The 15902-nt window shown below is 47.2% G+C and overlaps 1 pseudogene; it reads left to right on the plus strand.

The window, feature by feature from the left end:
- The first annotated feature begins 585 nt into the window (after window positions 1–585).
- LOC148666707 (globoside alpha-1,3-N-acetylgalactosaminyltransferase 1-like) lies at window positions 586–11224 on the plus strand (annotated as a pseudogene).
- Window positions 11225–15902: the final 4678 nt, after the last annotated feature.

Here is a 15902-nt window from a genome sequence, read left to right on the forward strand (position 1 = left end):
AATCCAGTTTAGTAAAGATCTTGGCTCCATGCACAGACTCAAGTGCTGCTGGAATTAAAGGCAAAGGGTACCGATTCTTGATGGTGATCTCATTGAGGCCACGATAGTCGATGCAGGGACGGAGCCCACCATCCTTCTTTTCGACAAAAAAAAACTGGCACATGCTGGTGAAGTGGATGGACGTATAAGCCCAGCCTTCAGAGAATCTTGTATATAGACTTTCAGGGCCTCAGACTCAGAATTGGAGAGTGGAAAAATACGACCTTTGGGAGCGATAGTACCAGGCAAAAGGTCAATGGCACAATCGTATGGTCGATGAGGGGGGAGGGCCAAGGCCTCCTGCTCATTAAAGGCTTCCTGAAGATCAGAGTATTGAGGGGGTATGGTAGGAACCCCTGAAGGGGACGTCACCATGAGTGCAATCTTCACTGGTAGGCGACAGCATTTTCTAATACATCTGGGTCCCCAAGCTACAATCTTTTTACGGGACCAAGAAATGTGTGGGTCATGCTGCTGTAGCCAAGGAAATCCTAGTACCAGAGGATGTGTAGGAGTCTCCAGGAGATAAAACCAGATGTCTTCGACATGGGTGGCGCCTATCTGCAGGCTTATAATTTCCGTTTGCCACCTAATAAGTCCTGGAGATACGGGGGAGCCATCAATAGACTGGACACGAAGAGGGGTGGACACCAGGGTCAAGGGTAATTTCCAAGCTCGAGCGAAGGATGCGTCTATAAAGTTTCCTGCTGCCCCCGAGTCTATAAAAGCAAGAAGAGGTCTCCTTTCATTATCCCAGAATAGGGTAGAACAAATAAAAAATCCTGAGGAAAACTGAGGGAATTGAGTAGTCTCACTCACCTTAGGATTCCGAGAAGGTGGGCGGCGCCTCAAGGACGAGTATGCAGCAGGGCAGGCCGCTTTAAAGTGTCCAAGTTTCCCACAGTACAGGCAGCGACCCTCTCGTTGGCGCCTCTCACGTTCTTCAGGGGTTAACCGGGTGCGGGCTATTTCCATAGATTGTTCCGAGTCAGCAGATCTGAAAGGTGATAGCCGAGGAGCCTCTAGTATAGAGGACCGGGATCTCTCAGCACTCCTATGACGAATTCTGAGTTCTAATTGCAAAACCTGTGAAATAACTTCCTCCAAGGTATTGCCCAATTGTGGCATATTTACCAGATGGTCCTTAATTTCTTCACTGAGTCCTTGACGGAAAAGAAAAATAAGGACCTCATCGTCCCAGTGAGTCTCTGCTGCCGCTACTCGAAAATCAATAGCATAATCATGTACAGACCGGCGGCCTTGGTGGATGGAGGAGAGGCGGAATGCAGAGTCTTGGCCAACTACGGGGCGACAAAAAACCCCCTTAAATTTTTCTAAAAAAAGATCATAATCCTGAATTTCAGGAGCCCCGCGATCAAGCAGAGCAGTAGCCCATTCCAGAGCGCAGCCGGTTAGCAGTGAAACTATGAAGGCGATCTTGTCCTGAGGTGAAAAAAAAAGTTTCCGGATGGAGCCTGAAAACCAGTGCACACTGTGCTAAGAAGCCCCGACATTTGGTAGGGTTGCCGTCAAACCTGTCAGGTGGAGTTAGTGGAAGAGGTCGAGGGGCAGGTGTAGCAGCTGGCGGGGGCGGAGCCGCAGCGGCAGCTCCAGCGTTGCTTCCTCGATTGCCGATGGGCGGCATTGCAGACAGGTGCGCAGAGATCTGTTGGACAGAAGCCTGGAGCTGGAGTAAGGCTTGTCCGTGCTGATCCAAAGCCGAGCGAATCTCCTGTTGCTCCGCTGGGTCCATGTTAAAGGGCTCAGTATTCTGTTACGAGTTCAGTAATACGGACGGAACGAGTGAGTGAACCCACTTGCAGGAGCGAACAAAGCCAAGTCGTAATCCGAAAGCAAACCGTAATCGTAGGAACGAGCCGAGAGTCCAGGGGAAGCAAGATATCCGAAAGGGAACATGTACCGAAGCCGAAGAGTAATCCGAAGTCGTAGTCCGTAGAGCAATCCGAGAATCCAGAGGTAGCCAGTAATCCAAAACAGAGCGAAAGTACCAATCCAAGCCGAGATCCGAAAAGCCGAAGTCCAAAGGGAAAAACCGTAAGCCGAAATCCAAGACAAACACAGAGTAGAAGAAGCACAACCAGGAAGCTCGATAGGGAAAACCAATACTGAGCAACGAGGTAGGGAAGGACAGGTGTTTAAGTAGGATGAGACGGGGGTGTGGTGGTGAATGGGAAAACTGATAGGTGAACTGATAGATAGGGGCTACGCCTACTTCTGCCTCCTCCGTTGCCGGGAGGCAGGGTTCGTAACACTGCACTGTTACACCAGAAATCCACATCTTCATGGAGATTTTAAATGTGTGATACAGCAGAGTCCAACAGCCTGTGACTGACAAAATAGCACTTGCTGGCTTCAAAACTGCAATATTTAAACATCCCTCTTTATTATTAATGAAGGATCATGAATAATTAATTTCTGATTCATTAACTTGGTTAATTCGTTGATTCATTAACAGGTCATTGCTGATTCCTGCAGACAATCCTGGTTTGCTGTGTAAAGGGTTAAAACCCATTTGAGTCTTTCTGGCTTTGTTTTTTCCTTCTGTCTGGGGACAGAGAAAATATCCTCTGTCAGAAAATGAGAGTGAGAAACAGAGAAAATATCGATTTTGTTTGTGTGAAAAGGTTTTTGTGTGTTGGTTATTTTCTCTCATGTTGTGAATAAAACTCCACTGAGTCTCTCTTACAGCTGCTTTGTGTGACTCTCACTTGTGCCTGTAAACACTCTTATTCCTGACACCTCTATCTAGAGAGTATCACACCCCTGTCTCTGTGATTCTCTTTGGCTTTGACAAGGATTTCAGCACAGAAATACAACGCAACTGCTACAGCACTGATGAAGCAGTCAGACCTCCTGTCTGGAGCCCTGGAACAGTGGGACCTAAGACTGGGAATCAGGATTTGGTGCTGTGTGTGAAAGTCAGCGTCGTATTAATCCAGCACACCGGTGAGACAGGGTGGCTCTGATTGAGCTGTGCTGGCAGTGTCACTGTTACGGTTTCCAAATTATTAGAAACCACTAAAGAACTTAAACAGACCCTGCGCAGCACAGCGGAAGCCTTTAAAGGGCAAGAGCCAAAACAACAGTCTGAACATACATTTGAATACAAAGTTTTTATAACAAACCCATGGGAAATTACAATATAACATTGTCTATAACACAGTCTAAGGTCATGGATATCAGGCGAACAGGATATCAGGATTTACAAGTTGAAATACAGGCATAAGACAAAACACTGGGTCCCTCCAAACCAGACTTGTGCGATTACAATGTAATCCAAATACAGAGTCCCAAATTCCAAGCTTCTCCATACGAAGGCACCTGTCACCAGGAACCGGATACAAGGCCATTCACACTGGGAAAACCAGGACCCAGAAAACCAAGAACTTCGCAACCCAGGAACATGGAATAGGATTCATGAAGACGTCTGAACCAGGAAAAACCAGGAGTCTATGCCGAAGATCCAGAACCAAGAAACCGAAAGCTTAAGTGCTGGAGCAGGTCTGGCTGTACAAGCTGACACTGGAGATCTGACAATGCTGAGCCCCGAATACAGGGTTAATCAACCTTATATACAAGGAAGCAACCAGTAAACCGATTCTGACTGGCCACCGCATAATCAGCACCACTCAGAGTGTTCTGACAATAAGCGCTTCTTGACAGTCACAGACCCTGTTTCACCCTGTTTCACTCCTGCTTCTCTCTTGAGCTCCACTCCTTCTCCACATTCCTAACAGCCTGTGATGAGATCTCAACATCTGCCTCTTGTAGTTGGTCTGGCTGCCTCAGTGTGGAGAGAGATCTCTTCCCTGTTTCCCTATGAAGAGCTGTTTTTTACCATCTTGTGTTTCTGTCTCAAACTCCTGAGTCTGTCTCTCCTTCATCTTGACAGATCTCTCTGACAGCTGACGGCAAAAACTGTGTGTTTTAGAAGCTCCAGACAGACATGAGGCTGTCATGTTAATCAGATCAGACAGGGTTGGTGATGACAAGCATGGGTCATCCCAGGGATGCGCTGTCTAGAAAAGACTGAAACACTGAACGATTTTATTTGGATTCAGGTCAGGGTGTAAATTAACAAGGGACTCAGTGAATGAGGTCTGGACTGTGCAGGAAGGTCACTGTGTATCCAGAGATGCTACAAAACAACAGGTTTCCAGCCCTGTGATTCACATTCACTCCTTTTCTGGGGGATCGAAGGACAATTACTACAGTTTACTTATTATTGTGACAGAAGGAGCAGCTGGAACCAGAGCACCACAAACTTGGGATGCAGTGATTCAGTGTGAGCTGACAGCAATCTGATTGGTGAGAAAAGGACACACAGGCAGAACAGACTAATCCCTGAGCAGACCTCCACTACAGTCCCACCCCCACAGCCCAGTAAGATACACCCTGGTACTTATGATTGAAGATAAGAGGACAGTCAGACAGGCAGTGTGAAAACAGTCATTAAGGAGGGGGTCTCCTTTTATACCCCAGTTGTGCCCAGATGAGGGAATTTACAATTATTATCATCACCGCCGTCTACATCCCCCGATGTAGAGGTACTGTACTGCAATAAACAAATAGGAATCTGCAAATCCCGACGTTGTCACGATCATCATCCCTCCTCTAGAGGGTGCTCCTACCATTTTTTGTTGTGTTCCCAGCTTTTTTTGCCCCAGCTATGTCCTTCCCCTTTTCCCTATTGAGCCTGGCATCTCCATAGTTCTAGGCTCAGCTTTGGAAGACCCTACCACCAGGCACAGAAGTGGCCCAAGGGCAAAGGCTTCACCACGGCCCCCTGACCTACTGAGTCCGTGGCTCGGAGTGCTTTATCCCATCAAACTTTTAATTATCCGTGTTCCTAGTTCCCTGTTCCAGAGTTCATCTTGGATGGATCTCCTGGCACTTGGACCTTGGACTGCGCCCTGATTTTCCCTATTGGACTTCCTTTGGACTCGTTCGTCTGCGCTCCCCCCATGCAGCAGTTCACTGCTGTCATTACCCCCAGTGTTTCTACCCGACCCGATCCTGCTGTGTCTTCCCTGATGTCCTCCTCAAGTCACTACCGGATTATACCATCTCGTATAGGGTCTTTAAACAACGCATTTTCACGGGAGTCAGAACCGGCTTCCCTGACAGACACAGCCTTTATCATCGTGGGTGACTTTAATCATACAAATCTCAACTCCGGTCTCCCGAAATACCATGTCTCCTTCCTAACGAGAGGAGAAAACACCCTGGACCATGTTTACAATACGATTCAGAATGCTTACAAGGCCGTACCCCTCCCCCACTGTGGAAACTCAGACCACTTCACTCTGTTTCTCCTCCCGGCATACAGACAGCTGCACAGGCGAGTGAAACCAGCCGTCAGGATGGTGAGTCTGGCATGAAGGATCTGAATCAGTCCTGCAGGACTGTTTTTAATGCACTGACTGTGATGTGTTTAAAGTGACAGTCAGCCAGGATCAATCTAAAGAAGAGTATTGCAAAAACACACTCAAACGGGAATTAGAGGGACACTTCACCACTAATGACCCACGGTGCATGTGGCAAGATATACAGGCCCTCGGAAACTACAAAAGGAAGAACATCTGTGCACCTGCGCATGATGCCTCCCTGCCTAACAAGCTCAACACCTTTCATGCTCAGTTTAAAGCGAGCAACACAGAACCAGTCAACAGAGCTGCAACCTCCGCAGCTGACCAGGTGCTCTCGCTGTCTGCAGATGAGGTGAGGAGATCTCTGCTAAAAGTGAACACATGCAAGGCTGCAGGATCTGACAGCATACCCAGTCACGTCCTCAGAGCCGGCACCAATCAACTGGCAGGTGTATTCACAAACATTTTCAACATGTCCCTGCCCCAAGCTGTAGTCGCCACTTGCTTCAAGACAACCACCATCATCTACTGCCCAGTGGCACTAACCCCTGTTATCATGAAGTGCTTTAAGAGGCTGGTCATGGGGCACATTGAGGACACAATTCCAGACACAGTGGACCTATTCCAATTTGCCTACCAGCCCACCAGATCCACAGATGATGCAATGTCCATTGCCATACACTCTGCTGATAAAAAGAACACATACGCAAAACTACTATTCATCGACTTCAGCTCAGCTTTTAATACTATCATTCTAGAGAAACTAGTCAAGAAACTCAGTGCACTGGGTCTTGACACCACCCTCTGCAACTGGATTCTGGACTTCCTGACAGGCAGAAGTGGTTTCAGAAGCTGGCAGGCTTGGAAACCACACCTCCGGCACACTAACTCTGAAAACTGGGGTCCCCCAGGGGTGTGTGCTTAGTCCATTGCTCTACTCCCTCTACACCCACGACTGTAAGGCCAAACAACACCAACTTCATCATCAAGATTGCCGATGACACCACAGTTGTAGGTCTGATCACAGACAATGATGAGAGGGCCTACAGGGAGGAGGTCAATCTCCTTACAACGTGGTGTGATGACAACAACCTCACCCTCAACGTCAGCAAAACCAAGGAGCTGATCGTTGATTTCAGGAAACTGCAAACGAGACATGCCCCTATCCACATCAATGGGACTGAAGTGGAAAGGATCAGTAACTTTAAATTCCTTGGCGTCCATATCACAGAGGACCTCACATGGTCTCTCAACACCACCTGTCTGATCAAGAAAGCACAACAGCGCCTGTACTTCGTAATACGGTTGAAGAAGGCTAAGATATGTCCCCAGATCCTCACTAGCTTTTACAGATGCACTACAGAAAGCACACTGACAGCCTGCATCACAGTGTGGTATGGCAACTGCAGTGCTGCTGACCGCAAAGCCCTACAGTGGGTGGTGAAAACTGCCCAGTCCATCACTGGGGTTGCCCTCCCATCTATCCAGGACATTTATGACAGATGGTGCTTGAGGAAAGCTCTAAGCATCATCAAAGACCCCACACACACCAGCTACAGACTTTATGATCTGCTATCATCTGGAAAACGGTACTGGAGCATTCGGGCCCGGACTACCAGACTCAGAGACAGTTTTTACCCCCGTACTATCAAACTATTAAACTCCCAGCCTCTCTCACTCTCACCTCACCTCTCACGTATGATCTGAACCTCACAGTGCCTTCTTTCTTACCAAAAACCCAAACACACATTGAAAATCTACCTCTACCTTACATGTCAAAAGCTCACTCCCCATCATTTCTATCCCTTTATTTCATTCTGTTGATGCATATTTTTATACATAACCTGTTACGTTTTTGTTGTTTTGCACATTGCCTGTTGTTGTTTTTGCACATTGCCTGTTGCTGTTTTTGCACATCGTCTGTTGTTGTTTGTTGCACACTGCCTGTTGTCTCTGTCTTTCTTTTGTTATACAATTGTATTGTTGTGGTTGTTTTTTTTTTCTTGTACTACTTATGTCCGAGAGCTGTCTAAATAGCATTTTGTTATACCAGATACCTGTATATGAGTATAATGACAATAAACTTGAACTTGAACAATGCAACACAGTTTTTGCCCCTTTCATCTCAGACACATTGCGCACACTACATGTTACTACCTAACCAAAGGCGTAAGAGTTATCGCTGGTATCTGTTGAGGTCCCCTTTATTAGGAGGTTTGTTAATACATGATAAAGCTGTCTTTGGTTTAAAGGGGGACTACAATGCTAGTTTCTGGCTTAGAGAGAATCAGCATCGACAACCACAATGAAAGCAAAATGTACACAGTAACTTGGAAAACCTCCCATTTACATTCCAAAGCAGACTGAATCATCAGGTCTGCGCAGTGCCGTGTTCTGCGATTCAGAACAAGGCAACAAAACTCTTTTCTGGACACTCCACTCAGAGCTCTTCACAGGTCATGGGGATCCCACTACCGTCACCAGTGTGCAGCCCCCTGGATGATGCTCCAGTCTGCTCCAGCACACAGCAGCTTTCAGAGTGATGAAGCCAGTTCAGAGATGGGGATTATTAGGAGGCCATGATTGGTAAGGGCCAATGGGAAATTTGGCCAGGACACCGGGGTTACACCCCTACTCTTCTCGAGAAATGCCCTGGGATTTTTAATGAGCACAGAGAGTCAGGACCTTGGTTTTATGTCTCTTCGGAAGGATGCCACCTGTTTACAGTATAGTGTCCTCGTCGCTATACTGGGGCATTAGGACCCACATGGACCGCAGGGTGAGCGCCTCCTGCTGGCCCCACTAACACCTCTTCCAGCAGCAACCTTAGTTTTTCCCAGGAGGTCTCCCATCCAGGTACTGACCAGACTCACACCTGCTGAGCTCCAGTGGGGCTGCCAGTGGTGAGCTACAGAGTGATATGGCTGCTGGCATAATACTTAATGATCCTTTGATAATTCAGTATCAGAATTAATCCCATAGTTGCCAAGCGATGCTCTGCTCCCTACAAATGTCAAATGAAAACCCCTGTCTTCCTTCTTTCAGGTTAGCTTTCAAACAGACTAAGGTCCTGGAGGCCCCGTGAGTATTCAAATCCTCATATTTCTCATGTTGGGTCTGACTGCCTTGCTGTTAACATGGTCAAACTGAAGCGTTTCTTTTTTTACTAGATGTTTTCGACAGGCCTTGTAATAAATTTGATAAGTGAAGGAAATGTATTTACACTTTCTGTTGGCTTTGCCTGGAAATAAAGACAACGCGTCTGAGCTGCTGCCCTCTGCTGGCTGGTCTGTGTCATAACACTGTCACCCCCAGGGTTTCAATCCCTGCAATCATAAGTAAAAATAAGGCGCCAGCCGGAATTGGGGTCTCCAGAGTTCTGATCGCCTCTCTTGTGTCCCAGGAGGAGAGACGTGCTGACCGTCACCCCCTGGCTGGCTCCCATCGTCTGAGATGGGACCTTTGACCCCTTGATCATCGACAGGATCTACAAGCCCCTCAATGTCACCATAGCAACCACAATCTTCACGGTTGGCAAGTAAGACATGTTTATCACAAAGAGTACTTAACAAAAATATATCTTCTCTATCCGTGCCTTCTTTTAGAATGTGCTCTCCTACACTCTGGGAGGAGGCACTGTTCCAGATCCCCTGTATCAAGACTAAAAGAGCATTAACTTTCTTTCTAACTAAAAGCACTCTATTGTTGAACACTAAAATAAAAAGAGGCAGGCCTCTTATTACTACTGTTGTTTTTAGACTCTTTACAAGCTAATTGTTTGATTCAAATCTAATGCCAGCAGCCATATCACTTTGCAGCTCACCACTGGCAGCCCCCACTGGAGCTCAGCAGGTGTGAGCCTGGTCAGTACCCGGAGGGGAGACTCCTGGGAAAGCTGAGGCTGCTGCTGGGAGAGATGTTAGTGGGGCCAGCGGGGGGCGCTCAAACTGCGGTCTGTGTGGGCCCTAATGCCCCAGTATAGTGATGGGGACACTGGACTGTAAACAGGTGCTTTGGATGAGATGTAAAACCGAGGTCCTGACTCTCTGTGGTCTTTAAAAATCCTAGGGTGTTTCTTGAAAAGAGTAGGGGTGTAACCCCGGTGTCCTGGCCAAATTTCCCATTGGCCCTTACCAATCATGCCCTCCTAATAATCCCCATCAATGAACTGGCTTCATCACTCTGCTCTCCTCCCCACTGAGAGCTGGTGTGTGGGGAGCATTCTGGCGCACTATGGCTGCTGTTACATCATCCAGGTGGGGGCTGCACATTGGTGGTGAAGTGGGATTCCCCATTACTTGTGAAGAGTTATGGAGTGTCCAGAAAAGCACTATATAAGTGTAAGCAATTATTATTATTATTATTTTTATTAATGGTACTGGAGTTCTGATTGAGCAGTGCAATTGAATGTTTTGTATTATGTTATTGCAGTGTTCTTGTACCGCATTATTATTGTCGAAAATGTTATGTGTTCATGAGCTTTTGATGTGCAAGACAAGTTCCCTCAAGGGCAAAAGAGGTCGATCCAATTTACTTCTGGATTCCTGGCTGAGGGGTAGACCATTTTAGCAAATCACAAACTCAAGCTGGCAGATTTAACTGGCTATGGGGGGGGGCTAAACTCTTAATGTTGATTTTTTAATACATTTCACTTCATATAGGCCAGCTTTTGAAAATGCCTGGAAAAAGGAGTCGGCAGAAAAAATCTTTAGCAGGGCTGAAATTTAGGATCCGCTATTGAAAAGGCCCTGGAAAGGGAAAATATGTCTTCCGAGGGGTAGAGAAAAAAGAGTGGAGTGTCCAGGCAAGCAGAGGGAATATGGCAGGGTGCACCCTGGATGGGACGCCAGTCCATCTCATGGCAAATGCATAGACAGACGCGCGCACACACACACTCAAAGCAGGGACAATTTTCCCCAGACGCTAATTTACCCACCAGCACGTCAGTCTTTGGACTGTTGGAGGAAGCCGGAACACCCGGAGGAAACCCACTCTAACCCAGGGTGACATCATGCGAAATAGCACCCCAGGGCCCCATCACTGCGAGGAAGCAAAGACTAACCACCATGCCCCCTCCATTCCTGAACCATTCCCCCTCTTTTCCCAGGTACATGCGGTTCCTGAAGGGGTTCCTTGAGTCGGCGGAGAAACACTTCCTGGTGGGGTTCCGGTTGAACTACTATGTCTTCAGGGACCATCCGGGCGAGGTGCCAAAGGTGTCCCTGGCCCCCGGGAGGAACCTCACCGCCATCCAGGTGCCCAAGTTCGACTGCTGGCAGGAGATCTCTCTGCGGCGGATGGAGATCATCCGGGAGACCATCGAGGAGCGGATCCGCCGGGAGGCCCGGTATATTTACTGCCTGGACGTGGACATGCGCTTCCAGAACCGCGTGGGCGCGGAGGTGCTGGGCGGGCTGGTGGCTGCCATGCACGCCTGGTTCTATTATAGTCACCGGGACCAGTTCCCCTACGAGCGCCGGCCGGCCTCCGCCGCCCACGTCCCCTTCAACCGGGGCGACTTCTACTACCCGGCGGCCGTGTTTGGGAGTCTCGTCGACAACGTGTACCGGCTGGTCAAGACCTGCAAGGAAAACCTGCTGGTGGACAAGAGGAGCAACGTCGAGGCGGCCTGGCAGGAGGAGAGCCACCTGAACCAGTACCTGATCCGCAACAAGCCCACCAAGTTGCTGTCCTCCGAGTACATGTGGGACGACCAGAAGCAGCGTGTGAATGAGGTCAGGGTCATCCGCTTCTCCACTGTCCGGAAGAACCTCGCCGAAGTCCGGGATAATTAGACAGTTGCGGCGGATCCTCCCGGTTGTGCACTTGAGCCGCCAGTACTGACCGAAAGTGAGGCGTGACGGGCATATCCTGTCACAGGTTATGATGCATTTTCCCGAAGACGATTTGTCACGTTAGCGGTTCGGATGGGTTAAGGCAACCGTCCGCATCCAACCGATTCGTCCGGAGGCGGCTTTCCGTCTTGGGTTTGAATCTGTTTACGGGAACATACCACAGTGGCTTAACCAACCTCTGACCCCCCCCCCACTCCTCCCAACTGTCAACAGCAGCCGGTTCAACCTTACAGGAACACACACACGTTTTAATCTCATTCCATCCTTCCATTTTCCGACCCCTTTATCCGATTCAGGGTCGAAAAACCAGGGATATCTCCTGGAATGGACATGCGTTCTGTGCGAGGAGAGACATGTGGGCCGCGTAATTTGTCACTATATTTTGTCATACAGTTCAAGAGCTTTTTAAATAAAAACTCCCTATTTGCAATATAACACAAGGTCCTGGTGACAGTTTCTGTTTATGGGATCTGCAGTGATCTGCTGCATATTTGCAAGATGCTGATATAGGCTGCACATGCACTCTTAAAACAAAGGGGAGCTGCACGGCTATTTTTATAGTTCTGGGTTAGAGAGAATCGCCATTGATGAGCGCACTTCAAACCACAATAAAAGTAAAATGTACACAGTAACTTGTAAAACCTCCAATTTGCATCACAAAATAGATTCAGTAAGGCAACAAGACTTGGGCTGAGGTGAAGCGGCCTTTATTACACTGTAAACAAGCAGGCTTGCGGATACATGTCTTTTGATCTAACAGAAATATTGCTGTCAACCTCCAGGCTGTTGTGCTGATACGTGGAGCTTACTTGTTAACTCTGCATGCAGGTCGTGTTTTCTGCAGTGAAATGTCTGCTGCACCACCTGCGCTTGTTCACTCGTCCATCGCATTACATCAGTCATCACAGTGATCTCGTGAGCAGGAAGGGCTACATCACAACATGCTTTTTGTGGGAACTCTTGCCCTCGCCTGTGGAGAGACGAGGGATTTGCAACAACACAGTGCTTTACGGCACTTCACAAAGCTTATGATTTTGTGCTTAATTCAGACTTTTTCCAATTTTTCTAAATTGTCCATGGATTTATTTTGTTACTGGGGCTTAATCACTGGTATGAGAAATTGGGACTGCCGGACCCACATGAAGACACATCACAATTGTTGAAACGTTTCTACATTTTCTTGTGCTTGTGTTGGTACATGTAAGACAATAGGGGGTTTGGGGGTAACGCCTAAAACGGTGGCGGGGGCAGCTGATTTGCCCCCCCCCCCCCCAAATCTGGCTACATCCCCCAACTGTGTTAACTTTGTCCGTACTTTGGAGAATCTTCCCTCGTAGTTTTCAGAGTTTTCGGTGCTCAAAAAAAGGCTCACAGCCTGAGTGTAAGGCGTTTGCAGCTCTCTTGAAGACTGATTGAAGGTGCCGATCTGTACTATAAGATGGCAACCGGGGATTGTGCTATCGCACCAGAAGTAACGCGTCGCATAATGACAACGTAATGTACGTGATCAAGAAAGGAACAATTTCAGGGGAACCCAAGATTTTTTTATCGCCAATAACTTATTTTTAAGAAATCGCACTTTTCTTTGGTGGGCTTAGTCTTTTACGCTCAGGATCTAACCCTGTGGTGATCACGGGACAAGCAGGACATGAAACGCCACTTCACTGCCGTGATTTGCAAAGTAAATAGCAGGGTTTATGGCCACGATCCTGCACCTTCAACCTAGGTTGTTTAGAGTTTTTGCATGCTGGTACTAAATGCCATTACAAAAGGGGACCCACTGAGGTTGAAGCTGTTTTTGAAAAGACGAGTATTTGCTGGCTAAACAAGACACTTGCAGACACATGGGAAGTGGTACTGAAGTAAATAGATTAGAATATATATGGGAAAAGCTGCCAGCAGAGATGAAACTATGTTGTGTTAAGATTGTATCGCACAGTTGGAGTAGGAGGATCTCATTTAGAATAGTGCATATAATGTTGGTGCCTCTTCTTCTCAATTTAGGGTAGTTTCCACTTGTGGTTGGAGTTTTATGGTTCATTCCGAAGAAATCAGATGGGTTGACTTTGATCTATGTTCAAGACTCAAGAGATTCTGTCAGTGTAGAACACTACCCTTCAGACTAAAGATACTCAGCTCCTTCAGACCTGTCAGTGTGGGACATTCCCTTCAGACTAAAGACTTCTTTCAGCCTGTCAGTGTACCTTTGATGGACAGGGTGCCAGTCCGTCAAAGGATGCTAACCACTATACCAGAACTGTGCCACTTCTGAACAGTGTAAACTAATTTTCTGAAATAATCTGCTGAAACTTTGTTGTGCCACCTTCTTTGTTGACAGTGTTTTGTCTTTGTCGTATTGGTTTTGCTGGACCTTGGCCGTAAAAAAACAAATTTATCCCCCCACCCCAATAGATATAAATCCAAACCTGATTTGCCAGGGATTAAAATTTAAATGAGCCCAAAGTAAAGCAGAGAGACTGATTTGCCTAGGCACCTGGCACGGGGTGGGGGGAGGAGTCCGATTTGAATATTGTCCCTGCAAAGAATCAATTAGATAGGGCCTAGCTAAGCCCAAATGGTTTCCATGGGGACCGCAGCTAGGTGATCCGAGGGCTGTACAGGCCTGGTAACAGTCCGCGTCTACGCAGCATCCCGGGACGTCGGAGACACTCCCCGAATCCAGAGGGGAGAAGAAGGGGGTGGTGACTAAATTAGAGGGGAAAAAAATATCGAGGAGCAAATTTTCAGAAAAAGTGCAAAGTTTCAGAAACGCTGTGTAATGAGTGACCTATTAGGAAATCCCGATGTTACTGTTTCGAGGTGTGGAGGAAGATTTTGAGGATTATAGGGAAATTTCAGGACATTTTAAAGATTATCAATGTCCAAACCTGCGAGAAATGTAAGCTTTGTTCGTTTGAGAGTCTGGGAACTTTTAAGCGGGTAGGTTTTTTTTTAAGTACCAAGCGAACCGACAGGGCTCAAAAAGAGCGTTTATTTCACTGTAAGCCAGCAATGTGACCTGTTTTGAAGAGGGAGTGGTTGGTTGCTTTATTAGAATAAGTGGCGACTCCAAAGCCAGGCTCTGCCTTAAGTGAAACTGTACAGGTCAAGCGATGTTGACCCAGGGAGAACCTGATGAGAAAGATGAAAAACGATCAGCTTCTCCTTTATTTTCATGACATCACCTTGCTTTAAGTAACTGCTTATCCAGTTAAAAACAAATCGGTGTCTCTGTGGCTAAGGCTCTGTGCCTGTGGCTGGAAGGGTTTGCCGGTTCAAGTTCCGCGGCTGGCAGAGGAATCCTACTCTGTTGGGCCCCTGAGCAAGACCCTGAACCCCAGCTGCTCCAGGGGTGTCGTATAAATGGCTGACCCTGCGCTCTGACCCCCAGCTTCTCTCTCCCTGCCTGTGTATCTCATGGAGAGCAAGCTGGGGTCTGTGAAAAGACAAATTCCTAATGCAAGAAATTGAATATGGCTAATAAAAGTGATCTGATCTTACCAATTCAAGGTCACAGGACCTATTCTGGCAAGCAAAGGGCACTAGGCGGGCTACACTCTGGACAGGACGCCACTCCATCCCAGGTCTTGGTAAATTGATCATGTATTATGTCTTTATTATGTATGTGTTGTGTTTGTCCGGCAAAGCCAAGTTCCCATCTGGGCCACTGAAGGCTGGAACCTAATTGGAAACTACATCTAAATGAAAATCGAAGAAATCTGAAAGGAGCTCTTAAGTGTTTCTCTGATTGCAGATTCGCCGACCCACAGTGATGGCTAAGAAGATATGCCTCACCTTAATCATCTCAAGTTAGTGAGTCCTTTTTTCATTTGTGTGGACTAACCCCGAACCTCTGTTTGGAAAGATGATGTTGCTTTACTGCACAGTATTCAAGTTCAAGTTCAAGTTCATTGTCACTATACTCATATACAGGTATATGGTATAACGAAATGCTATTTAGCGAGCTCTCAGACGATACGTAGTACAAAAAAACAACAAATCAATTATATAATAAAAGAAAGACAGAGACAACAGGCAGTGTGCAAAAACAACAACAGGCAGTGTGCAAAACAACAAAAGGTAACAGGTAATGTGCAAAACAACATCAGATGTGCAAAAACATGCATCAACAGAATGAAATAAAAGGATAGAAATGATGGGGAGTGAGCTTTTTGACATGTAAGGTAGAGATAGATTTCAATGTGTGTTTGAGTTTTTGGTAAGAAAGAAGGCACTGTGAGGTTCAGATCATAGGTGAGAGGTGAGGTGAGAGTGAGAGAGGCTGGGAGTTTAATAGTTTGATAGTGCAGGGGTAAAAACTGTTTCTGAGTCTGGTAGCCTGGGGCCGAATGCTCCGGTACAGTTTTCCAGATGGTAGAGGGTCATACAGTCTGTAGCTGGGGTCTGTGGGGGTCTTTGATGATGCTTAGAGCATTCCTCAAGCACCGTCTGTCATAAATGTCCTGGATAGATGGGAGGGCAACCACAGTATGTGAACAGAACTGTGTCACCAGCTCTCTGTAACTATCTGAAACACAACGAAGGTTACTTATCGACAGATACTTTATTGATCCCATGAGGGGAAATTGCAGTGCGACAGCAGCACAGTCATCACAGC

The sequence above is a fragment of the Lepisosteus platostomus genome, chromosome 5 (genome assembly GCF_059453375.1).
Source record: "Lepisosteus platostomus isolate fLepPlt1 chromosome 5, fLepPlt1.hap1, whole genome shotgun sequence".
Lineage (NCBI taxonomy): Eukaryota > Metazoa > Chordata > Actinopteri > Semionotiformes > Lepisosteidae > Lepisosteus > Lepisosteus platostomus.